At 41.2% G+C, this 27,208-nt stretch overlaps 1 protein-coding gene across 2 annotated transcripts in view; it reads right to left on the minus strand.

Moving 5' to 3' along the window:
- The window catches only part of Msra (methionine sulfoxide reductase A), a 329,950-nt gene that overhangs the window by 281,171 nt on the left and 21,571 nt on the right, over positions 1–27,208 (minus strand). The window lies entirely within an intron of this gene.

Raw genomic sequence — 27,208 nt, forward strand, 5'->3', positions numbered from 1 at the left:
GCTCTTCGAGTAAAGCTAGAACCAAGGGCCGTCTGGAGGCGGGCCTGATGGAATATTTGATTAGAGACTCAAGAGCAAAATGTCAGACTATACTTCCAAATAGGACCCTCAAGAAAAGGGGTGGGGCTGGGCGCAGAGGCGCTCGCATGTAATCCCAGCAGCTCGGTAGGCTGAGCAGGAGGAGTTCAAAGCCAGCCTCAGCAAAAGTGAGGCCCTAAGCAACTCAGTGAGATCCTGTCTCTAAATAAAATACAAAATAGGGCTGGGGATGTGGCTCAGTGATCGAGTGCCCTGAGTTCAATCCCCGGTACCAGAAAAAGACAAGGGGTGGGGAGGAATAGAACATATTTATCCCACTTGCACAGGTATAGGCTTAGGGAGTCCCCTTCAAGAGCATTAAGGATATCATGGAGAAGATAACGACCCGCTCTGCTGTCACCACCAAGGACAACAGGAGTGATGGCACTGGGCTGTGGCAAGGGAAAACCAGGTTAAATACAAGGAAGAATCTCCCGACAGCAGAGGTTGTTAAACACTGAAAAGGGAAGCCGAGGGCGTTAGGGGCACTCTCTGGAGGTCTTTTAGAAAGTAGAATTGCTTGGCGAGTACCTGGGGTAATTTAGGCACAGTCTGTGCTCCTGTGGCCTTTATCAGGGCTCTAATTTATCCCCTGGCCCGACAAGACACACTCACCACCGTAAACCACTGTCACACTCACCCCATAACGAGCTCTTAGAAGAAGAATGAGCATTAAGGAAGCGGCAAGAGCTTTCCTGCAAGTCAAACTCATTTTTCTTTATTTAAACAGCACACTGGGTTTTTGTGGTTTTCTTTTTTCCTTTTCTTTTGTTGTTGTTGTTGTTGGATTTTTTTTTCCCAATGCTTATCTCCAGAAATAGAAAAACGGAGCTTATCACCACTCATGCTCTTCCAGAGCATTCAAGGAGCGCAGGTGAGGAGCAAGCGTGGGAGTTCCCAACGGAGGTGCACACAGTGCTCCTCTGCGCACCCTCCCCTGCCCTTGTCCATGCCTGGAAGCTGCTGCCCCAGGAGCCACGAGCCACTTCCCAGGAGGCCCAGAGAGGTGCAAACCCATGGCCTCCAAGAGTCTAAGATTCTGAAGTCTTTACTTTTTTAAAGCTCTACACTCAGTGTTATATTTGAAATTTTTTTCAAGAAAGACTCATTTTCTGAGTCTCTGTTGTCTACACAAATCTTGACTCTCCCTAGTACCAAAAATCCCCAGTACCAAATAAAGACAAGGGGTGGGGAGGAGCAGAACGTATTTATCCCACTTGCACAGGTATAGGCTTAGGGAGTCCCCTTCAAGAGCATTAAGGATATCCTGGAGAAGATAACGGCCCGCTCTGCTGTCACCACCAAGGACGACAGGAGTGACAGTCTTCTGTGATGAAGACGAGAACACTGAGGACCACAGCCTGTAAACCAGGCCCCCTTCTCTCCTGTCACCATCCACATCCTGGACGGCATCCCGGGTCTGTGGCCCTTCCCCCCACTCCACTGCAAGCTCCAGAACGCAGGGGCTGGTCTTCCCCTCCACAGCTAAATCCCATCACTTATCCCCCAGGGAGTGAATGAGTGTGTGGGCAGCGGTGGATTTCCCCAAGAATGTACAGTCCCGAGAGGCCTATGGTAGGAGATGCCTCTGAAAATGGAGCTCCTTGCAATCCTCTTGGTGGCCCCCTCACAGCGGTGCGTACAAGGGAGACAATGGCTCAGGAAGCTGGGAGCACGGGCTTGGTCTGGACCCTAGGTCACCAACTCGCCAGGCGCCTCAGTTCTGAGCTGCAATTGTCTCACCTGAACTGTGTGTTTGTCTCACAGAGTTGCAGTAACATTGAAAACAGAGTTTGTGATTTAACAAATAGTCATTATTTTCATATGTTCCCATCAAACATCCATGCAGTGGAGAACCGGTAGGTGCCAGGGAGCAACCGAGTGAGTGAGGCGAAGAAGGATGGAGGCTCAGCCAGTGAGACTGAGGCAGCATTTCCCTGGCAGCTCCCCTGCTGCAGGAGGCTCACTCAGTGCCCTGAACAGCAGACACCTACCAGAAGGCCAGCATGCCCTGAGCCAAGCACAGGGCCACTGCCCTAAGGAAGGAAGGCGAGTCTGCCAGACCAGGACCAGGAGCCAGAGGCTTGCCCTACAGATACAGGCTCCCAGGTGGCTGTTAATTTCTCCCTAGAACTTTCCCTTCAATTGCAGCATACCGTCACAGTAGAGCCAAGTGGCCTGAAGGATCAGCTCCCTGTGGGTACAGAGAGGGGAGTGTACATGTCCCCACTCAAGCTTTAAAACCACCATATGACAGTAAAAGCAGTGCCCTGTGACTACCTTGTGACTAGCAGGGGAAGGAGAGGGAGTGTGGCAGCCCCTTCCTCTTGGCTTTAGTATCTTCTGGGTGTTCTTTTGTTTTGCAAAGTGATTTGGGAGATTAGGTAGGTTTTGTTTAGGCGGGATGTGGAGCAGTGTTGGTGAATAAGTGCTACTTGATTGCACAACAAAAGATACCCGGGAGCCTCAGCCACAACTCACTTCCACTTGCCCCAACACTTTGAATTTCTCAATTAAGTTATTTTGTTGGCAAGACTACCAGTTAAGGAAAGGAGAAAGTGCTTATTGCACCAAGATTATTCACTGTTTAGAAATCACTGTAATCAGATCAAAAGAACATCTTAAGTTCCCAGGAACTCCTATTTGGTAACGCTGCAGACGCAATGGGAATGCATCCATAGCTTTGCTGAGCTGTAAGTTAGTCTCTACAAATAACACAATAAAACTTAGCAATAGTCTAGGATTCAGTCATAGGTGCCTGGAAACTAGGCCTCTGCCCAAGACTCCAATAAATTGACAAAAAGTCTATATGAAAGATAAAGAATTTTATCTCTTATATATTATTAAAGGGATAAAATTCTGATGCATTGAAGAAATAATATTCCCAAGAGTTCTCTCTTCCATTTCCCAAACCCCAGACTACAGGTACAAACAAAAATATGCACGGAAATGCTGTATACATCATCACGAAAATCACCTTTGAAAATGAAAAACAAAAGCATTTCAATTTTTCAAACATATACTATAGTTTATTTCCAAAGGAAAATGAAAGAAAAAAACAGATCAAAGAGTCAGAAGATATTTTCAATTCATATAATAAAAGCTTATTATATAAAATATGCTGCAAGTAATGATAAAAGGCCTCAAAAGAAAATGTGCAAAGTGAATGGATAGATAACATACAGAAAGGGCATCTGAATGGCTATTATAAAAAGATGCATTATCTCAATAAGTAATCAGGCAAACAAAAATTAGCAAAATTTCTGGCCTTCAGATTGGCAAACATTTTTAAATCTGATTTCATCGAGTATTGTTGGAGACCCAGTGATAGGAAAACTTGACGCAGATGTCAAGAGCTCAGGGATGTTAACTGGGGCAAGTGGGAGGAATGACTGGCATTACTGAGGCAAGCTGACCACTCAGCAACTGGCCCCCTTTCCAGACCCGCCCCAAGAGGTCACACCTACCTGCAGGAAACCAGCAGCAACAGCCAAGACAGCACCCTCTGCTCCAGGCAAAGCCCCGAATCATCCATCCACAGAATAAACAACTACAAGGGAAAACTTATTCTAAACTCTGGAGCTACATTAGCAACAGAGATACATCTCGAAAACATATAATCTAATTTGCAAAAGGGATAGGAACAGTTCAAAGCCATTTTAAAATCATATAAGTTTTAAATCACATAAAATAATATTTATATTGTCTATGGTTATGGGTACGTGTGTGTGTGTGTGTGTGTGTGTGTGTGTGTGTGTATGTGTGTATTAAATACTACAAAAATAAGCATGGAAGTATTCTACACCAATTTCAGGAATGAGAGACAAAGGCTTCAGTTAGCCCTAATGTTTTATTTTATTCCTTTTTTTAATAAAAAAGAACTGAGGCAAATTAAATATGGCCATTTATCAACTCTGGATAATGGACAAATGGGTATTCATTCTTTTTTAATTCAGTACTTTTCTGTTTGAAAGTTTTCCCTAATTAAAAAAAAATTTAAAGTGTTTTAAAGATATACACGCATAACCCCATAGTTTATTGGCATGCACAGCTGAAGAGCAAGCAGAATTAGGTCCATTATCTTTATCCATCACCATCATGTGCTCAGGGTAGCTAAACTAGGTAATTATCTCTCATGTTTGTGGAATATCTATCAGCTAAATTGCTTTCAGGCACATTATCTCATTTAATATTCTCAACAACCCTTGGATACAGGTATTATGGCAGCCATTTTACTGACAGGAAAAGTCAAGCATTAGAGATTGGGAATTTTCTCAAGATCACTCAGTAAGGGACCCAATACTGAGATCCTAGCCATTGCTACAGGACAGATACCCACTTAAAAACCTGAAAAAATAAATTATTCCAAAGATATATACATCATCTTCAAGATCTGTATTACTGACCTGAAATCCCAGGTGTAAGTTAGTATATGAAATGAAACACTTCATCACTGAAATTCTTAAGGCATCCAATGAAATCCATTTCTACTGACTAGTATTTCTGATATACTGACCTATTCTAAAAAAAGTTACAAAAGTCTGATCAAATCTAGCCTGTTAACAAGAAAGAAATTGGAAATCTTGCCCAGGTAGGCTTTTCTCTAATTTTAAGAGTAAATTTTCAAAATCAATAAAGTACAAACTATCATTTCATTTTTTAACATCTTTTCTTCAATATGCTAATAGTAAATGCATACTAATCTTGGGGAAGCTAGTGATTATATCCATCTCAGTCCCTATCATTTAATGACTATCATTAAACAGGTTTATCAAAGCCATTTCACACCAACAACATAAGCTAAGTTTAAAGAATACACTGCTCAGGCACTGTCCAACTTACTGCACAGAGAGCAAAACTAACCATAAAATAACCATATACCTAAGAGCTCACACCTCCCCGCACCCAGCAGCGTCAATGCAGTCCCCACCCAGGGGTGAGTGGGGGCCAGATGAGGATACTGGAATTCTCCCTATACCTCACAGTAACGAGTGAGCCCTTTCTCCACAATGGCTCAATGTCAAGGGGAATTTGTTCAAGCAGAAGGCTTAGGTAAGATCCACAATCTCATAATACTCAAAGGTACAAGGATTGGAATATAATAAAATATAACTCATTGTACCAAGAAAATCTCAACTTAAATGAGAAAAGGCAATCAACAGATGCCAACATCAAGGTGACACAGATGTTGGAATTATCTGACAAGGACTTTAAAGCAGCTATCATAAAAATGTGTCAATAAGTAATTACAAACACATAGGAAACAAATGGCAAGGACAGAAATTCTCAGCAAAGAAATAGTTGTCAAAATACTAAAACTGAAATTAAAATTCACTAGGTGGATTCAACAGCAAAATGAAGGTGACAGAGGAAGAATCAGTGAGCCTGCCAACTTATCCAATCTGAACAGTAAAGAAGAAACAGACTTTAAAACATGATCAATGTCAAGCACAGGAAGGACTATACCAAGAGGTGGGCACTCACATCCTCCCAGGCTGGAAGGAGAGGAGAGAGAAGGCAGGACCAGAGAAATATTGAAGAAGAAGTGGCTGAAAACTTCCCAAATGTAACAAAAGACATAAATCTACATATTCAAGAAGGTAAGTGAATCCCAAACAGAATAAATCCAGAGAACTCCATGACAGGACACATTTTAATCAAACTCCTTAAAAATAAGACAAAGATTTTCAAAGTAGTGAGAGACAAATGACATCCTATCTACAAGGGCAAAACAACTCAAATGACACAGCAGATTCTTCTTCAGAAACCACAAGGCAGAAGAAGGGGCATAACATGCTTCACCTGCTGAAAGAGAGGAACTGCCAACCCAGAATTCTATAATCAGCAAAAGAATCCTACAGGAATGCAGAGGAAATTGAGGCTTTCCCAGATGGAGGGAAATGAAGAGATTTGTTGCCAGCAAACCTACTCTAAAATAATGGTTAAAGGAGCCGGGCACAGTGGCACACACCAGTAATCCCAGGATTAAGCTGAGGAGGCTGAGTCAGGAGGATCATGAGTTCAAAGCCAGCCTCCACAACTTAGAAAGGTCTTAAGCAACTCAGTGAGACCCTGTCTCTAAATAAAATATGAAAAAAAATGGCTGGGGATGTGGCTCACTTGTTAAGCGCCCCTGGGTTCAATCCCCAGTACCAAAAAAATAATAAAATGGTTAAAGGAAGTCCTCCAAAAGGATTGCTTAAGAAGTCACTTGATATTAAAAGTGAAATGTGAGTTGTATATCTAGAACAATGTGTAAGTACTATATTATTTGAGTGATGCAAGTGATATGAGCATGATTAGCATGCATGCAAAACTCCACCCTACAAAGTAGTTTACTCAATGTGGTGTTTGGGATATTTCCACAAAAGGCTAGGCAGACATCATAAGCTCTTAGTCAAGTCCTTTCATTAGACCACTATCTGTACTAGTAAGTCAAATGATTTCAATGCAATTTGTACATGATTTGCTATACATGCTAAAAGTGCCTATTGATCCAGCAATTTCACATCAGAAATATCCCAAAGAACCGAAAACACAGTCCTAAAGTCCGTATCCACCACAGTATTATTCACATCAGTCAAAAGATTGAAGATGTCCATCAACAGATGAGTGGATAAACAAAATGTAGAACAGAGGTGCAATGGAATATTATTGAGACTTAAAAATGGAATTCTGACACATTCACAGCATGGATGAACCTCGAAGATGTTATGCTGAGTGGCATAAGCCAGTCACAAAAGAATGGATACTAGGATTCTGCTTATGTGAGTTCCCAAGATAGTCAAATTCACAGAACAGGAAGGAGAATGATGGTTGCCAGAAGTGGGGGATGGGGAGTTTTTAACAGGGGCAGAGTTTCAGTTGTGCAAGATGAAAAGATTTCCATGACTGAATAGTGGTGAGGAGAGCACTCCAATGTGAACTGAACTGTACTTAAAAACGGTTCAAAGGGGGCTGGGGATGTGGCTCATGCAGTAGCCCGCTCGCCTGGCATGCGCAGGGCGCTGGGTTCGATCCTCAGCACCACATAAAAAATAAAATAAAGATGTTGTGTCCACTGAAAACTAAAAAATAAATATTAAAAAATTCTCTCTCTGTCTCTCTCTGTCTCTCTCTTTAAAAAAATGGTTCAAAGGGTAATTTTCATGTGAAGCATATTTTATCACAATTTTTTGAAACTTAATAATAATAAATGAACAACATTTGCCATTTATTGAGTACTTACTATGTACCAAACACTATACTAAATGCTGTGCAAATATGTCCTAATTTCTCCTCCCAAAAGCCCAAAAGCCTTTGCAGTAGATCCCATGGCCCCTGTTAACAGGAGAAGGAGCTGAGAGTATGTAACTTGACCAACTGAAGAATGGAGGGATAAGGGTGGGGAACAGACCACCCACTCGGGCTGGTGAGACTTCAAAGCCCAGTGGACAATTCTCTCCCTCCACGATGGTAAAGGACTGTGTGGAAGGCAGCATTCCCACGAGTACCCTAGACATAGACTCCTGGTCCCTGAGAACACCTTGATCTTTTCATGTAAGGGACAATGACTTAGAGTGGCTAGCAGGAAAAGATACTGTTAGAGTCTGTAAACAAGTCAAGATGGCGCCTGGCATTTTGCAGAGGGAGTGGTTTGTGAAGTAAGGCCAGTGAGCCATTGAGTGTGGAGATTCCTGATTGGTTGACTGCTGTATCTAGTTTATGCTAATTAAGATAGGCTGTGTGGAATGTACATATACCCCTCCTGTCCTACAATAAACGGCTCCTACTCCTGCTGTATCCATGTACACAAGTTGCTCGTCACCCCCCGGTTATTTTGCTGCAGCTGGACTGCGGCAAGATACATAAATGATGTACAGGGAGAAAGGAATGAACAGCAACACTCTGGAGGAACTGTCTTCAAACCCTCAAGCTGCTTAGTCAGGGGCATTCTAGTCGGCGGAGATGCTACCTGCGGGGCAGAGGAGACCTTTCCTTCTTGCAGCCCGTGGAATGAGAGTGCGCGCAGGTGGCTTGTCCTTCTCTACAGGCCCTCACACGTGCTCCTGGAGAAGGAAAGCCCTCCTGCAAGCCATGCTATAGGCTCAACCTGTTCAGAGAAACGCCTGACCTCAGTACCTTCCAGCCTTTCCTGTTACTTGTCCCCAATCTCTATTCACACCTTTCCCCAGTCACCATGGCTCTAGAACTTTCCAGTCATGTCTCCCACCCCACCTAGACCCTGGGCCCCAAACTGGAATGCTGCCCTCCCCACACCAAACCCCTTTACCTTACTCTATTCTGGCCATTCCAGTTCCACATCTGGACTCTTCCCCAGGGCCACCACTAGCAGCCATGGGGCCTGGGACATCCTCCAGTGGACAAGGCTCCGAGCTTGGGCAGGAAAGCACATGCTCCACAGGAACAGTCCTGGCACCGCCTCCCTGTCCTGGACTCCCAGCCCTGCTGAAGAAAGACCCAGAAAGGTGCCGCTTGACATGAACTGGCCTGGCAACCCTTCTAGTGCCACCCCGATAATGCCCTGGACACTGTCAGGGTGGGCTGTTGCTGACACTCCAGTCTAACTCCAGAGACCACATACACCCCTGGCCCTAACGGGGCCTCCACTCTGAGCCTTCCCACAGGCTGCAGCTGGCAACGGAGCGGCGGCCTCAGCTCTCCTCTGCTCCCCTGGCCACTTCCCTCCCAGTTCTCAACCTTCCTCCCAGGCTCCTAAGAAATAATTCAAACTCTTTGTCAACCTGCTACCTGTTTAGGCCACACCACCAAGTCCTAAGGGACAGGCAGGGAGCCTTGGGAAAACAAGGATAGGGAGAATGCAAGACAACAGGGCGCTGGAAGGGAGTGGGTGGCCAGGGCCACTGTCAATCAGTCTCGGATAACGGCCTTGAGGGATTCTAACATCAGCTCCGAGCCCCTGCCCCACACCCCTGAATCAGCAACCCAGAATCCGGATAAAAACAAGCACCATGATTTTTGTTTCTCTACCATGAGGAGAAAAACAAGAAGATTTATCACTGTATGTATCTGTGTGACTGCATGACCAATATGATTCTGCAACATGTACACTCAGAAAAATATCCCATCTATGTATGACACATCAAAGTGCATAAATACATTCTACTGTCATGTATAACTAATTAAAATAAATTTTAAAAAAAAGAAGATGATAACAGGTCCAAAGCTCGGCTGGGTCTTTCAGTGAACACTCATTAGTGACCACCATGCATTGCTGCTGGGGTCTGATGGGTACCAGGTGAAGTGGCTAGAGACGTACACCAGTCGCCCTCCCTCCCTCCCTCAGCAAGACGAAACTGCATCCTCTGCTTGGCACAGCACAGGCCTCGCCCCACGCAGGATTCTGAGCAGTGCAAGCCCGGCTACACTTGCCATCTCCACTCCAGCGCCCGGCCATCTCCCTCATGCCGTGGCTTCTGTCACCCCTTCAGAATAGGAGCCCATGCCTCCTCTTCACGTTAGAGAACAACCCATGGAATAAAGCTAGGCCGCTAAGCTCCACGCGCACCAAGAAACAAAAACCCGGGAGAACACAGAAGGTGAACTGATTGGTCCCTTTGAAGGACTTCGCCCGCTGGCAAGCCTAACTTTGGGGCCACACTGACCACAGGATGTTGGGATCAGTCTCCTTGTTCTTCTCGTTCTCACCACAGAAAACAAAGGCAACAAAAAACCATCCTTATAAATGTACACTGTTTTTTACACATCTTCAAATGTTCAATGACACCTACGTTACTTAACCCACGGACACTCCAGAATGTCAGAATGTGGACAGCAGCTGGACCTTCCTGGTTTCCCCCTTACAGCACAGGACTGCTTACTCTTGGGGTCTGCCAGGAGACCTGAATGACTGAAATGCTTTGGCAAATGAGAAGCAGCCTCCCAAACGGTGGTGAAGCCAAAGTCTAGCTGTGGGGACTACAGCCACCTCTCGGCGTTTTTATAATAGCACTCTGGGACACATACATTGTGTAATAAAAGTGAACACCCTTTAACCTATTGAGGTAAGTCACAGTACTGTACTACTCTTTTCTATCCAGGCTTTTTGAGCTTTGTTTCAAATCAATTCCCTCTTGGATCCACGTTTGTGGCTTCCTTCGCTGTTACCCAAAATAACTCCAACAGCAAAATAGCAGCATACTTAAATGGGTGCTCAATAAACATTTGTTGAATAAATGAGTGAAAAATTATCAAAATACTGGACTTATGAGAGGTTTGCAGCTCTCCTCTGCTACCCTGGCCAGTTCTCTCCCAGTTCTCAGCCTTCCTCCCAGGCTCCTAAGAAATACTCTAAATTTATTTGTCAATCTGCTACCTGTTTAGCTACATCAGTGGTTTATAGAATAATGTGTTTTTATGTGCAAGTATCTGCATTGAAACAGGACTTAACAACAGGACTTAACAACAGGCATCAACTAGCATTAAACATCAGCCCGTTTCTGCCTTAATAATTCTACTTCAAAAAATCATGCAATCCAAATACAGCGACTATGTGCTTGAGAGCGTGTGTATTTACAATTAGAACACTGGTATTTAGACACTTAAAAGTCAGATTTGAAATATAAGCACTATCGTGGAAATAGTTAATAACAAACATCGATGTTTTATAGCATAAAAGGTCTAAAGAAAAAGAAACATGCATTATGTTCAACCTAAATATCTGTTTTTGAAAAATGTGATCAGCACAATTACTTAATCAAACCTCTAAAAAAATAGCTGTACACAGAAGTGTCCATTCCACCCAGCTAACAATAAGCATCTTCCAGAAGGACTTTTTCGTTTTAAGATGTGTAACAAGTAGGCCAAAGAGAATGTGCTGGTAAGAAACTATTGGATAAAATGGCTGATTTTCATCAAAGCTTAAATCTAATCACACCACGAAAATGTAGTTTTACCAGTATCGAAAAATTTAAAATTTCTTAAGGTATATTCCAACACCTTTGTTTTTAAATTCGCCCACTTTTGATTATACTGTTAGAAAATAATTGGCCCTAAAATAGTTTGGACATAAGTTTGTTCTTATTGAGTTCGCTGCAAAGAAGTTGAGAAATAAGCTAGTAAATAATTCCATTTGCTTTAGGGGGAAAATGTCAAATAAACAAAGTTAGTTACATATTTGGCAATCCTAAATGATGGTGTTACATGTTTGGCAAGTAAATATCAACGGAACAAGACGGTCAGCATTAAAATGTAGCTCTCATTAGAGCTCAGTCCCTGAACTTTCTGTCTTCTATGTTATAGTTTTTAGCGTGGACACGAATGATCTTGCGATCAGTTCAAGAATTAGGACTGTGGTCAGGCAAACACGTCCTTTCCAATGCCTCTCAGCTGCCTTTCACGGCGTGGCGTCCATGTTAGAAGTGTCAGGGAGGTGGGTGCAAAGCAGCGTACAGAACAAAGGTTGTCACTTTGGCAACCCACACAAACACCAAGTGATTTCGTTTTATTGAAAATCAAAATGATGATGAGTAAAAAGTGGAAGAAAACACTTCAGCTTAACAATTAAAACACCTGTATTAGATTTCATATGTTTTTAAATCGCATTTGTCCATTAAATGCCACTCTCAGAAATACTGATATGTCACCATAATTTTATAAAGACCACCTTAAATAATTGATCATTTAAGGCGCGCAATCATAGAAAGCTATGGACAGTTTGTTTTTGTCAAAGGATTAACAAATCAATGATTACATACTCAAAACAAAAGCACAGATCCAGGAGCAGTCTTTTATACTGTCCAAAAAGATTAGTACTTATGTGAATATGTCCGATTTTCCGGCATTCTCCCAGTACATAAAAATAAAAAGAAAATCTATGATTCCAGGAAGTCATCATCTATGCCTCAAACTCTGTTTTAGAAATAGAATACTTACTGACAATGAGGGTGGTCCACAAAATACGTGCTTCCCAGTTAACCTCTCCTACAACAACACTGATTTTTAAGATCAGAACTATCACAATCCAACCTGGTTATAACCAGGCCTGATAGGAAGCATCTATTGTCATGAAATTACATATAAAGTATATATCTAAGTAAAACACCAGGTAGAATTTAAAAGAAAATCGATGGACTTTCTAGATTTTCTTTTTGCCTAAAATATTTTGAGAGAGCCAGGCTATAGTAACCGTTGAATAATAAAACCTAATCAACTAAAAAATAATGGAATTTTTCTCTAACTATTTCAAACACAGCCACTACTTCTTTCCCAGAAGATTTAAATCTCTGGTCTCTACCATTCCCAGCCATTTCTGCCAACATTGTGAAAATCACCTTTTATCATTCCTCCCCACAATGAGAATTCACTAATCGCACACATCTTCAGACATAGACACCTACCCACCCACCTCCCCACCCACCTCCCAAAAATGGTTCAGAGCAAAGACACACACAAAAATAATGACCAAGCTCACATTTCTTGCCTGCCCTTCGAGCGAAGTCTGGTGTCTTCAGCTTGCCTTTCTGGGCTCCAGTGTTGTCACTAATTGCTGGGGAGGTAGTTTAGGACAGCACGAAGCAGCAGAAATAAAAGCTGTTGCTTTAAGAAATCCTTTTCTTAAACACATGGATCAAGCAACTTTTACTCTGCCCTCCTGGCTGGGCTGCATAAAATCTTAGAAAGACTCCTTAAAAACTTAATGTCTACAATGGGAAAAAATAAAATAAAATAAAGTCTAAAAACTTACGTTCTGAACACATTCCGAAGGATGTCTGATTGGATTTGAAAGCAGGTTTGTACTGATGAACAAACTTTATTTTGTAGAAAATTTAATTCTCTCTAATAGAAATTTGCCTTGCCATCTTCTATGTTCATCCTGTCTCTCATGGTATAATCATATATGCAAAAAATCAAATACAGTATTTCCCACATGCATGGACACTGTGGAAGCCTCCTTTTATTTCCCTAAATACTGGTGACTAAACGTCATTGTATGTACCAACACTTTCAAATAGCCCACGAGACTTAAAAAACCTTCTAAGTTTGAAAACCAAAAAGTTCTGAGTTTTCTGTACCCAGGACGGTTTTCTTCCTGAAGCTCAAGCCGAGAAGGCAGACAAAAGAAGCGGATTCGACTGAGCTGTGCCAAGTCTTGCCTTTTTTTCTTTCCTCAGCTCTCCCTCTGCCTCTCTCTCTCTCCCTCTTTCTCTCTCTCACTCTTTTGCTCCCAGTATGGCAACCTTCCGAGCAGTCTTGGCGGAGGTCCAGGCTGTGCCAGTCTGTCTGAATTCTTGTCTCCAAAAGATGTCCTTTGCGGATCAATTAATACATTTGAAAACAGGAAACCGTGGTACGGTACCCAAATCCTGGCACCAACAGCACCGACTCCTGCCAAATCACCTTACAGATTTCATGGTGTCCTACCTTTCATAATCATGACTAACATGTTCCCGGAGCAATAATGGAATACTAGAAGCCTTTCACTGCTCAGCAGTAGGGAATCTGTTCCCTAGAAATGTCCATATGCAACATATGCACAACCTGCAGTGAATCAGAATTCTCCTGTGAGAGGAGATGTATGTAACTTTAATAAGCACTACATACTGTATTTCTTTTTATAAGATTTGCTTTTCCTTGTCCTGCTGCAAAGAATCATGGGAGAGTAGAAAAGCAGGCATGCAGATTAAAATTAAAACTGTATACCCAAAGATGCCGTGCTTTATTCTATGGGGGATGAGCACAGTACCGATTGATCAGTAACTCTAATTTTTAAGGAAATTCTAATATGAACTGTATGTATCCAAAATTTTACTGGAGGAAAAAAAGGGTTCTTTTCCAAACAGAAATATCAATTTAAAAAAAGTAAAGGGAAAAACAGGGTGAATTTAGTAAAAGAATCTTTTCATAGTTTTGACACCTCAAATTTCAACATAGTCACTTGTCTACTAAATTCATACTAGTATAATTTAATAAGCATAAGTAAACACTATTTCTTTTTATTTGTAGCATGTGCACCTTCTGAAGCAAAATAGTCTACGCTTAACACAGTTTAACTGGTGTAATAATTCATTTTTACCTTTGATGCTTGAAATAGAAAACAACCACACTCTAGAATCACCAGTTTCATAGATAGAATCCAAAATTATGAGTTCCAGTCCTTGGGTCTGCACATTTCTAATTTAGGTAACCTTAAGTTTTGAATTGTTTAATCTATATAGTTTTCAGTTTGTTCATCTACCAAACATAAAAACCTTCTCCTCTGTGCTGCCAGAAAACTTGGTTGATATTCACAGAACCCTCATCCTAATGTCATAGCTACTAGTTGCCAACAAATGTGTCCTCATCACAGACCATGTAATACTTATCTAAGAAAACTGGAACACTTGCATAAAGCCTTCCAAATGCAGGTGTTCAGTAAACCAAGTAGATGACTTATGGTAAAGAATCATGCAAATACCAATCTGAAGTTCTATAAAAGTATGAAATGTGATACAAAAAACAAAGCCACATACTATTAAATCATAAAGTTGAAGGACCAGGGAAATGCTACAGAGATCATGAGAGTTGTATTAAAGCTCTAGAAAAACTGTCCAATGCTATCCACTCAAAAGGGATGATGAACTATGGGCAGGATGTTAGTAGATTTTAAATTAACAATCAAACCGTTGACAGCCAAAGACAAAGAGAATCCTGAAGCAGCAAGAGAGACAAGTGACTCATTGCTTACAGGGCATCCTCAATAAGACTAACAGCTGATTTCTCACTGGAACCATAGAGGCCAAAAAGCAGTGGATAACAATTTTGAAGTATTGAAAGGGAACAAAGATGTCAACTAAGAATTCTGTATCCACAAAACTTTTTTTTTAAATAAAGGAGATATTAAGATATTCCCAGATAAATAAAAACATAGTGGTCATCACCAGCGGACTGGCACAATAAGGAACACTAAAGAAACTTTTCTTTTAAGCTGAAATGGAAGGAAATGAGTCAGTAACTTAAATCCACAGGAAGAAATACAGAGTACAAGTGAAGGGAATTACAGAATTGAATATCAAAGATGGTATAAGTGTACTTCTTGTTTGTAACTCTGTTTCTCCTGTTTGATTTAAATTATAGTAGTATAAAATTATTGGTATAAATATATGCTGATGGACACACATTGTATAATGAAGTAATTTATAACACAAACAGAGTGAAGGAAGAATCAGAGCTTAGAGGAGCAAAGTTTTTATATACTACTGAAATTAAGTTGGTAGTAATGGGAATTAAATTGTTATAAATAAAAATACTAACTATAATTCCTAGAGCAACCATAAAAAAAAACTCAAAAATATATAATAAGAGACATGACAAGGGAATTAAAATGCTACCCTAGAAAAGATTTATATAACATAAAAAGAAAGTAATAGTGGAAGAACAGAAGAGCAAAAAAGACAAAGAGGTATAGAAAATAGAAAAACAGCAGAAGTAAATCCTACCTCATCAGTAAGTATATTAAATTTAAATGAGCTAAGCATTCCAAATAAAAAGCGAGTTTGGCAGACTGTGTTTAAAAGAATAAAAACAAAATATACTCCATTTACATACTGTCTATAAGAGACAAACTAGATTCAATGACACAAGAAGAATAAAAGTACAAGGCCAGGAAAACATATACCAAGCAATCAGAAGAGAGATGAAGTGATCATACTAACAATAAACAAAGCAGACTTCAAGACAAAATTTGTTACAGGAGACAAAAGAGGATATTTTATGATAATAAAAGGGTCAATTCATCAAAAAGATACATCCAAACTAGGTGCTGTGGGACACACCTGTAATCCCAGATACTCAGGAAGTGAGGTAGGAGGATCACAAGTTGGAGGCCAACCTCAACAACTTAGCGAGACCCTGTCTCAAAATAAAACAAAAAATAAAATTTTAAAAAGAAGATGCATGCATTATAAACATATATAACAATAGAACCCCAAAATACATAAAGCAAAAAACAAAAATAATTGAAGGGAAAATAAAATTCAACAATAACAGGTAATACCTCACAGTGGGGAATGAATTTCAATATGAATTTTGAGGGAACATTCAAAGTATAGCAATAACCAATAAAAAAACAATAAAGACTAAGGTAGAAATAAATACAGAATAGAAAATAAAAGTCAGACAAAGATCTTGCAAGAATACTACAGAGCATGACTTCACACGGTTTGAATGGCTATTACTGAAAAGAGAAAAGATAACAAGCATTGGTGAGTAGGTGGAGAAAAGGTGACACTTACCATTGGAAGGTAAATCAGTGTAGCCACTGTGGAAAACAGCAGGGTGGTTTTACTACCACATACACTGGCAACCCCACTACTGGGTACAGCATCCGTAGGAAATGACATCAATGTGTCAAAGGATTTTCTGCACTGCCATGTTCATTGTAGCATGGTTCACAACAGTCAAGATATCGAATGGCATGTCAATCGGCTTAACTTAGCCATTCTACACAGTATCATGTTGTATATTCAAAATACATACAGGGCTGGGGTTGTGGCTCAGTGATGGAGCACTTGCTTAGCAGGTGTGGGGCAATAGGTTCAATCCTCGGTACCACATAAAAATAAATCTATTAACTAATTAACCAATTTTTTTAAAAAAATATGATTTTAAGTCAATTTTAAAAAGAAAAAATAATAAAATAAAAATTAAAAACACCACTACAGACCAATAACACTTATGAATATACATGCAAAAGTTCTGAAGGAAAATACTAACAAACTGAATGCAGTAACATATAAAAATAATAATAAACCATATGTAAGCAGGATTTCTCTGGAATATAAGATCAATACATCATATAAATATCAATGGTTATCTCTATAGAGACAGAGAAAGCATTTTCAAAAGCCAACACCCTTTCATTATTTAAAAAAGAAAAGAAAAGGAAATAATCAACAAATAAAAACTAGGAGACTTCCTCAAACTGATAAAAGGCATCTACAAAAAACCAAGAGCTGTCAACAAACTGAAGGCCAGAGCTTTCCACGCTGAGGCCAAGAGCAAGATAGAAGACTTGTTCTTCCTACATTTGTACCAATATTGACTGGAGGGTCTAAGCAGACAATTAGGAGAACAAACAGGGAACAGCATCCAGACTTGGAAGGAAAAGTTAAAACTACCTCCATGCATGAATGGTATCATCTTACACATAGAAATCTTACAGAATTAATACACACACACACACACACACACACACACACAATGATACAGTCCAACCTACAAAAGTCAGTCACATTTCTACACACTGCAATGTGCAATGAATGATCTGAAAATGAATTAATTAAATGAAATTAAACTATTACATTTATATCAGCATTTTTTAAATCCTTAAGAATAAGGTTGGGGATGAAGCTCAGTGGTAAAGTGCATGCTTAGCATGTGTGAGGCACTGGGTTCAATCTCCAGCACAAGAAAGAAGAGAGGAAGGAAGAAAGGGAGGGAGGAAGGGAGGCAGGGGAGGAGGAATGAAGGAAAACAAAAAAAATTTAAATAAAGAAGTAAAAGATGTGGACACTGAAAAGTAGAAGACACTGTTGAAAGAAATTAAACACAACCTAAGTAATTGGGAAAACATTCCATGTTCATGAACTGTGGAATTAATACTGTTAGATCTCCAAATTGATCTACAGGCTCAACACAATACCTATCAAAATCCCAGCTAACTTTCTGTAGAAATTGATAGATTGATCCTAAAATTCATATGAAAATACAACAACCCAGAATAGCTAAAACAAACTTTTAAAAGAAAAACAAAGCCAGGCACAATGGGATTCACCTGTAATTCCAGAGTCTGGGGAGGCTGAGGCAGGAGGATCTCAAGTTCAAGGCCAGCCTCAGAAACTTAGCAAGGCCCTAAGCAACTAAGCAAGACTCTGTCTCAAAATTTAAATAGATAAATAAATATAAAAAGAAGAACCAAAGTGGATGCTTCACACCAATTTCAAACTTACCACAAAGTTATAGTAAACCAATCAGTGTGGTTTATGACAGAAGGATGGACAGAGGGACCAATGGAATAGAACTGAAGTCCAGAGGGGAAAGAAACCCATACAATTATCCCCAACTTACTTAGACAAATGACAAGAAAATCCAGTAGGGAAAGAGTAATCTTTTTCAACACATGATGCCAGAGCAACTGGATATTCAACATATGAGGTATCCACCTAAAAAATTAACTCAGTATCAGTGACAAATCCTCTGAAAAGGAAATGAGGAAAACTACCCCATTTACAATAACCTCAAAAAAAATAATAAGATGCTTGGGAATCAATGCAAGAGGTGAAAGATCTATACAATGAAAACTACAGAACCCTAAAGAAAGAAATCAAAGAAGAACTTAGTAGATGGAAGGATCTACCTTGTTCTTGGATAGGCAGAATTGATATTATCAAAATGACCATACTACCAAAAGCACTATACAGATTTAATGCAATTCCAATCAAAATCCCAATGGCATTCCTCATAGAAATAGAAAAAGCAATCATGAAATTCATCTGGAAAAATAAGAGACCAAGAATAGCTAAAGCAATCCTTAGCAGGAAGAGTGAAGAGGTGGCATCACTATACCAGACCTTCAACTACACTACAGAGCAACAGTAACAAACACAGCCTGGGATTGGCACCAAAACAGGCAGGTACCAATGGTACAGAATAGAGGACACAGAGACTAACCCACAAAATTATAATTATCTTACATTAGACAAAAGTGCCAAAAACATGCATTGGAAAAAAGATAGCATCTTCAACAAATGGGGTTGGGAAACTGGAAATTCATATGCAACAAAATGAAATTAAACCCCTATCTCTCACCATGTACAAAACTCAACTCAAAGTGGATCAAAGACCTAGGAATTAAACCAGAAACTCTGTGTCTAATAGAAGAAAAAGTAGGCCCCATCTCCATCATGTGGGATTAAGCCCCAACTTCCTTAATAAGACTCCTATAGTGCAAGAATTAAAACTAAGAATCAATAAACGGGATAGATTCAAACTAAAAAGTTTCTTCTCAGCAAAAGAAACAATCTGTGAGGTGAATAGAGAGCCTAAATCCTGGGAGCAAATATTTACCCCTCACACATCAGATAGAGCACTAATCTCTAGGGTATATAAAGAACTCCAAAAGTGAAACACCAAAAAACAAATAACCCAATCAACAAATGGGCCAAGGACCTGAACAGACAGGACCTCTTAGAAGAGGATCTACAATCAATCAACAAATATATGAAAAAATGCTCATCATCTCTAGCAATTAGAGAAATGCAAATCAAAACTCTCTAAGATATCATCTCACTCCAGTCAGAATGGCAGCTATTAAGAACACAAACAACAATAAGTGTTGGCGAGGATGTGGGGGAAAAAGTACACTCACACATTGCTGGTGGGACTGCAAATTGGTGCAGCCAATATGAAAAGCAGTATGGAGATCCCTTGGAAATCTGGGAATGGAACCACAATTTGACCCAGCTATCCCTCTCCTCATTCTATTCCCAAAAGACTTAAAAACAGCATACTACAGGCCACATCAATGTTTGTAGCAGCACAATTCACAATAGCTAAACTGTAGAACCAACCTAGATATTCTTCAGTAGATGAATGGATATAAAAAATGTGGCATATATACACAATGGATTTTACTCAGCAATAAAAGAGAATAAAATCATGGCATTTGCAGATAAATGGATGGTGTTGGAGAAGATAATGCTAAGTGAAGAAAGCCAATCTCCCCAAAACAAATGCCAAATGTTTTCTCTGATACACGGAGGCTGACTCATGGTGGGGTAGGGAGGGGGAGCATGGGAGAAATAGATGAATTCTAAATAGGGAAGGGGGTGGGAGGGAAAGGGAGGGGACAGAGGATTAGCAAGGATGGTAGAATGTAGTAGACATCGTTATCCAAAGTACATGTATGAAGACATGAATTGGTGTCAACATGTTTGATATACAATCAGAGATATGAAAATTGTACTGTATATGTGTAATAAGAATTGTAATGCATTCCACTATCATTTATTTTTTTAAAAAATCAATAAAAAATTAACTCAAAATAAATAATAGCCTTAAATGGAAGAGCTAAAACTATAAAGTTCTTAAAAGAAAACATGGGTGAATATCTTCAGGACTTTGATTTGGTGACAGTTTCTTAAGTATGGTGCCTAAAGAATAAGCAATCAGAGAAAAAAAGTAGGAAAATTGAACTTCACCAAAATTAAAACATTTGTCCAAAGAAAGTGCAATAATAATCAATAGGATGGGACAAAAATATGTGCAAATCATATATCTGGTAAAGTTCCACTAAGAGAATATGCAAAGAACTCTTAAAATTCCACAAGAAAGACAATCCAATTTTAAAATGGATAAATAACTTGAAGACAGTTCTGCAAAGAAGACACACTGATAGCCAAAAGCATAACTTAATAATGCATTATTAACATTATCAGTCATTAAGAAAATGCAAATTAAAACAACATTGGAATAGCACTTCACATCCAGTAGGATGACTATGATTTATTTATTTATTTTTTAGTTGTAGTTGGACACAATACCTTTATTTTATTTATTTATTTTTATGTGATGCTGAGGATCGAACCCAGGGCCTCACACATGATAGGTGAGCACTCTACCTCTGAGCCCCAGCCCCAGCACCTATGATTTTTTTTTAAAGAAAAGAAAAATAACAAGTTGTTAGCTACTGTATGAGGAAAAGTGACATCTCATTTCTTGCTGATGGAGATATTAAATGGCATGGTTGCTATGAAAAACTGTTGGCTATTCCTCAAAAAGTTAATCATGAAGTTACATATGCCCCAGCAGCTCCATTTCTGGATGTAGCCTCAAGAGAATTTAAAACATGTTTCTACACAAAAAAATTGCACACAGATGCTATGGTAGCCTTATCATAATAAGCAAAAGTGAAAACAATCCAGGTATCCATAAACTGATAAATGGACAAGCCAAAGGGATTTAAATACACAATGAATATTGCTCAGCAACAACAAGGAATGAAGCACTGACACGTGCACACATGGAAAACACTGTGACTAAGTGATGCTGAGGAAAAATGCCAGACAGGAAAGTTCACACATCACCTGGCTCCACAGGAAAGGTCCAGCACAGGCAAACCCCACACACAGAGAACAGCTCAGTAGCTGCTGCTGGGCAGAGGGAAGGGTGAGGAGGAACTCCCAAGGGGCACAGGGTTTATTATGGAGTAATGAAAGCACTTAATGGGAGAGTGGCACAACCAAGTGAATATCCTAAAAGCCACTGGATTCTGTACCAGAAAGTGGTGAGTTACAGAATGTGAATGGTACCTTTGAAGAAACATGCAGTCCCTGCCTTCAGTATTCATGCGTGTTGTGAACAGCAACCCTAGGTAAACCCCAAAGCCCTTTCAGCCTCTTACAGATCAGAAATATAAACATCAGCTGCACCTTTCCCCGAGAGTCTGCCTCAGGAACTGCCGGCTCCCGCGCCTGCCTGTCTTTGGGTGCGGGTTCCCTCCAGCCACCTCGGGCTCTCGGGTGAAGTGCTGTGCAGCGCTGCAGTCCTGACCCCAGGAGAGCCCCTCTCCTGCACTGCCACGCCCTCCCTGTAGCACTTGGTCACTTTGTCTTCCCGTCCTCACGGCCAGGCCTTAACGAAATCAAACATGTGACAGGCAGCCCTCTACGTGTCACCAAACCCTTTCTCCCAGATGTGCCTTCCTCTCCAGAAGCCCAGGAGGTCACAGAGCCCTTCTCAGTATTGACCCATCACCTGACTCGTCCCTGTCCTACCTCCCCTGTGGCCCTGTGGTTTTCCTCCCAGTCACCACTTTAACAAGACACTGTCCTCTGCACCCACTCGGGACACTGCCCTGGCAAACTCACAAACATGGGGCATATCCCTTCAGGTCTGTACCATTTACCCAGTGACTGGCAGCCTCAGACTATCTTGATTCAGGCTTCCAGGCAGAAAAGGCAACATGGAAGAAGTGGTGTGGACAGGTGTCACATAACCCAGAAGGAGTGGGAGGACAGCATGGGTGGACCCTTCTACAGACCTGAGGCACACAGACTCAACCACTCAAGTGGCATAAGAATGGAAGTCAAAGGTAGCTCTTCAAGTGTGCTTCCAAGGAGCCCCAGAGCCTCCCAGAAGCCTCAGGACCTTGACAGAGGACAGAAAGGATCTGAAATTGAGGTTCTGGGACATGGTCTGGCACCAACCAAATGCTTCTGTTCATGTGATTTATGTAGAGAGGGTCACACTAGATTTTGTTTGAAAAAAGTCTGTCTTGAAAGAGTTTTAAAATCCTCTTTTCTGAGTCAACTTAGGAAACCACTCCCTAAAGAGTCCCTAACAAGAAACACTGACGCCCTCTCAGAACAAGAGCCAGTACCACCACATGCCATGGCAGCTGCTCCCCAGGAATCCACCCCACTGCAGGACAGCAAAGGAGCACACAGAGTTCCTGACACCTTCCCTGTTTTCTTTCCCTTCCTAGATTGGGTCTCTAAAACCCCAAAGAGCAGGGATCTGGTCTCCCTGCCCAGCCACCCACTAAATTGTGAACATGTGCGTCACCAACTGAACAACACTGTGTGCCAGGCGCTTCAGTCACCTTTTTCACTGCTGTGACTAAAAGACCCTACCAGGACAACTGTAGGGGAGGAAAAGTTTATTTAAGGGCTCAGGGTTTCAGAGGTCTCAATTCACAGAAGCAGGCCCCATTCCTTGTGGCTCAAGGTGAGGCAGAATGTCATGGCAGAAGAGTGTGGCAGAGAGAAGCAGCTCACATGATGATCAGGAAGCAGAGAGAGACTCAATTCACCAGAGACAACATAGATACCCCAAGCCACGCTCCCAATGCCCACTCCTCCAGCCACACCCCACATACCTTCAGTTACCACTCGGTTAAGCCCATCGGGGATTAATTCACTGATTGAGTTAAGACTCTCACAACCCAATCACTTCTCCTCTGAACCTTCTTGCATTGTCTCACATGTGAGCTTTTGGGGAACACCTCACATCCAAACCATAATACCAGGCCTGGCCAGGGCCAGGGGCTCTGCACCATGCTACTCAGGTTGAATCCTAACTCCAGACGGCCACATGTATGACAGAAGCACGGGAAAGGAAATCACCTGCTCAGGAGTCACCCACCACCAGCCAAAGCCAGCTGACGTCCCCTCAGGTAGAATGAAGAAAGAAGATTTTGAAACTTATTTATTCAATTGACGCATGTTTGTTGTGTTTGTATTATGTTTATACCAGTGAGCCAAGACTCGGGAAAAGCAGAGGCATCAGAAATGGTCCCAGCCCCTAAGACACTGAAGGTCTGTTATGAAGGTAAGAACCTTAGCAAATACCACTATGCTTCCCATGGTGCTATTACTTATAAACATCCCTAAATCCTGAGTCTTCCATGCTGCCTCCCTAGGGCCATAAAACCAAAGATAAACTGCCTTTCCCCAAAGCTCCAATGAGGCGTTCTAATGGTTTTCCTCCATAAAGCCAACCCAAATGCTATCCATTCTCACTCTCTCCTTCCCTCACCCGGTCGCTCTCCTCTCCCACCTTCCTTCCTCCTTCCTCCTCCTCCTCCCTTCCTCTTCCACCATTACTTGATATTTGCATTCATTGATTTATTAAATCAGTATTTACTGAGCACCTGCTATGTACAATATATGGAATTATAAGCCACAATGAACATAAAAATGAAGAAAACACCTATAATCCCAGCAGCTCAGGAGGCAGGAAGAACCCAAGCTCGAAGCCAGCCTCAGCAACTTAGCGAGGCCCTAAGCAAGACCCTACAATATCTCAAAATAAGAAAATTAAAAAGGTTGGGGATGTTGCTCAGTGGTTAAGTATCCCTGGGTTCAATCTTTGGTGCCAAAACTAAAAAAGGAAGAAAACAAAAGGCAATCATGTACTACCAATAACACCAATGAGATCAGCACTTTTGTACTTGTGAACTCATTCACTCCTTATCCAAGCTCTGGAGGAAGACAGGTGTTGTTTTTATGGTATAGATGAGGAAACTGATGTCAGAAGCTGTTCTGTGAATTATCCATATCACCTGACATATATCTAGGATACAGAAAATTTAAGCCCCTACCCCAGGGTCCATTATTTAGTGAGTGTAGGAAGATGGAATGAATGCAGGTGGCCTTGCACATCCACCACCTACTGAGCGTTGCCTCCTGGATGACTAGCAAGCATTTCAAACTCAGCTTGGCCAAACCAGAACTCTAGATTTTTCTCAAAAAATGGTCTTAGAGCTAGCAGTGTAGCTCAGTGGTAGAACACATACTTAGCATGAGCAAGGCCCTGGGTTTGACCTTCAGAACTCCCCCTGCTCCAACAAATTCCTCATGCCTCTCTCTGCCTCCTGTTCAATGGTGGCACCAAACATCCACCTACTCAACCCAAAAATCTAAGAGTCATCCTTGATTCCTCCCTCATCCTCTACTGGAAAGATAAACAGATAAAAACAGACAACACCAAGTACTGCAGAGGAGACAGAGACACTGGAACTCACATGTTGCTGACTGGAACACAAAATAGTAAATGGTTTGGCAATTACTTAAAAAAATCAAACTTACACTTTTCATTGGAATCAACTATTTCTACCCCTATAAGTACTCAAGAGAAATGAAACATGTTCACAAAATACCTGCACATGAACAATCACAGAAGAATTATTCATAATAGCCCCAACTGAAATAATCCAAATGTTCACAGATGCACTCTATCTCTTGTCATTGAGCAAGAAAAAGGGTCAAACTGCCAGGCATAGTAGTGCACACCTGGGATCCCACAACTCAGGAGGCTGAGGCAGGAGGACTGCAAGTTCCAGGCCAGCCTCAGAAATTTAGTGAGACCCTGCCTCAAAATAAAAAATAAAAAGGGCTGGGGATGTAGCTCAGTGGTAGAGCACCCCTGAGTTCAATCCCAGAACAACAACAACAATAAAGTATAATAAGTAAAGAGAAGCAAACACTAACATACCCAACAACATGGATCACCACATTCTGCCAGGTGAAAGAAGTCAGTAGAAAAGACTACAGGTTGTATGATGGCTTTCGAGGAAATTCCTCCAAAAAAGAGAAAATTATGGAGATAAAGCTGGGGGTTGGCAAGCAGACTGGCTGCAAAGGGCAGGAGAGAACTCTGAGGTGAGGAAGTCTTCTAAGGCTGGAGGGTACGGACAGCGTCACAACTGCGAGACCTGTTAAAAGTCACGTGCAGAGCAGGTTGGTTTTCTAGTGTAGACATGAAACCTCAGTACAAACAACAAAAATTTTGAGATCAGCTGTTTTCTGACATTGACCGCCTCCAAGGCACTATACCAGGCCCTGTAGGGGACACGCGCTAGGAGCTTCCAGCCCTTTTCTCCCAGCTGCAGATGGAGACAGACCTGAGGACATGCTAGAAACTGTACACCAAGAAATGATACCAAGCACACGGAGCTGGCAATGAGCCAGAGAAAGCCTGGAGAACAGAGAGAGGCCTAGAGCAAGGTCCAGGGGAGGCCTCATAGACGGCCATAGCTTTAAACGCAGCCTTAAGAATGAATGAAAATCAGAAAGCAGAATGGGGGACAAGGGGCATTGCTGGGGAAAAAACAAACCTAAAGGGAGCTGGAATGTTCGGCAATCATCGAGGGGTCTGGCTAAAACAGGGGCCCACAGGGAGCGAGGAAAGCTCCCCAGGCCAGCTGGGACCAAGGGCAGCTGCTCTCTCACAAAGTACCCTCAGACCCGAGACCTGTGGGTACCGTGTTCATGAAGTTCGCCATATTTGAAACTAGAACACAATTTATTTATTACCTTCCTAATAGTCTTTAAATGCATTTCTTTTTACCTAGAATAATTTTAAAGGAAATTTTATATAGAGAGTATCATTTGCCAGAAATAAAAAATACTTTTTAACCAAAAAAAAAAAAAAAAAGATTTTATTAAATTCAGAAAGCCTAGAGCTCTCTCTAAACTCAAGTTCTACCTATTAAAAAGAGACATCAGCAAGTGTTAGAAGTTGAAAACATTCTTGCACAAGGTAGACACATTCACCCTGATATAATCAGAACAGCTGAAAGCTGGTTGGAAAAGGAATGGTTCTCTCACTGTGGTTTAGTGTCATTTAACGTCAAACCCTGAACCATCTAATATCCTGTATTATGAATCCCACAATTTGTAAAATGCTTGTCTACAGCAAATCCTAAAAAGTGGGTCAGTAAACATAACAATATTTATTTAGCACTTATGATGTGCCACACCTTATTCTAAAACTTCTCTTATTTCATTTAATCCTATTAATGATAATAATATCTATCTCACCATTTTCAGGCTAGGAAACTAAGACACTAAGGGAATTTAACCAACTTGCCCAAGGTCACACAACCTGCTGAAGGTCATAGAGATAATAGATGGCCAGACTGGGACAGACCCAAGAAGTCTGTCTCCGGTCTGCACACCCAGTCATGACAATGGAGCCAACTCTCATATGTCATGATATTTTAGGAAAATTTGTCTGGCTGTGATTTGTTTGATGAACTAAAGGACAGAGAGGCTGGAAGACTATTGCCAAGATCCAGGTATCAGATCCCAGCTGGGGCGGTGGGGGTTGTGGAGTCGGTGCTGCCATTTGCTGTGAGCAGCAGAGGGCAGCAGAGGGCTGTGGGGCAAGAACTGGGCCCCTGTTGAGGCTTCTGACCAGCACCTTCCATAGAGAAGGAGAAGCTTAAAGAACAAAGCCAAGGCCAAGGCAATACCTGCAGAACCCACTCTGGGGAAGAGAAGAGCTGGAACACCACCATCCTTGGGAGGCCAGAAGTCAGAACAAGTCCCAGGGAGCCCAGGAGCAGCACCCCAATTCACAGATGGCCATCCAAGATCCTCTGATCCTCCCATCTGGCCCAAGTTCTTGCACTTTTCACTTCCAAAACATAATATTAATACAAAGACCTCTATATTATTTACAAAAGGATTTCAGATCTTTCAAGAGGACAAAATTTAACTATTCCTTGACCTAAATCCTCTCTTTTAAATTCCAAATACTCACTTAGGACTGGTATCTAATTCTCAGAGAATGTATTTTAAAATTAAAATTAAGCAATACATTTAAATGTTATTTCCAAGCTTCTGAC

The sequence above is a fragment of the Callospermophilus lateralis genome, chromosome 4 (assembly GCF_048772815.1).
Source record: "Callospermophilus lateralis isolate mCalLat2 chromosome 4, mCalLat2.hap1, whole genome shotgun sequence".
In the NCBI taxonomy this organism is placed as follows: domain Eukaryota; kingdom Metazoa; phylum Chordata; class Mammalia; order Rodentia; family Sciuridae; genus Callospermophilus; species Callospermophilus lateralis.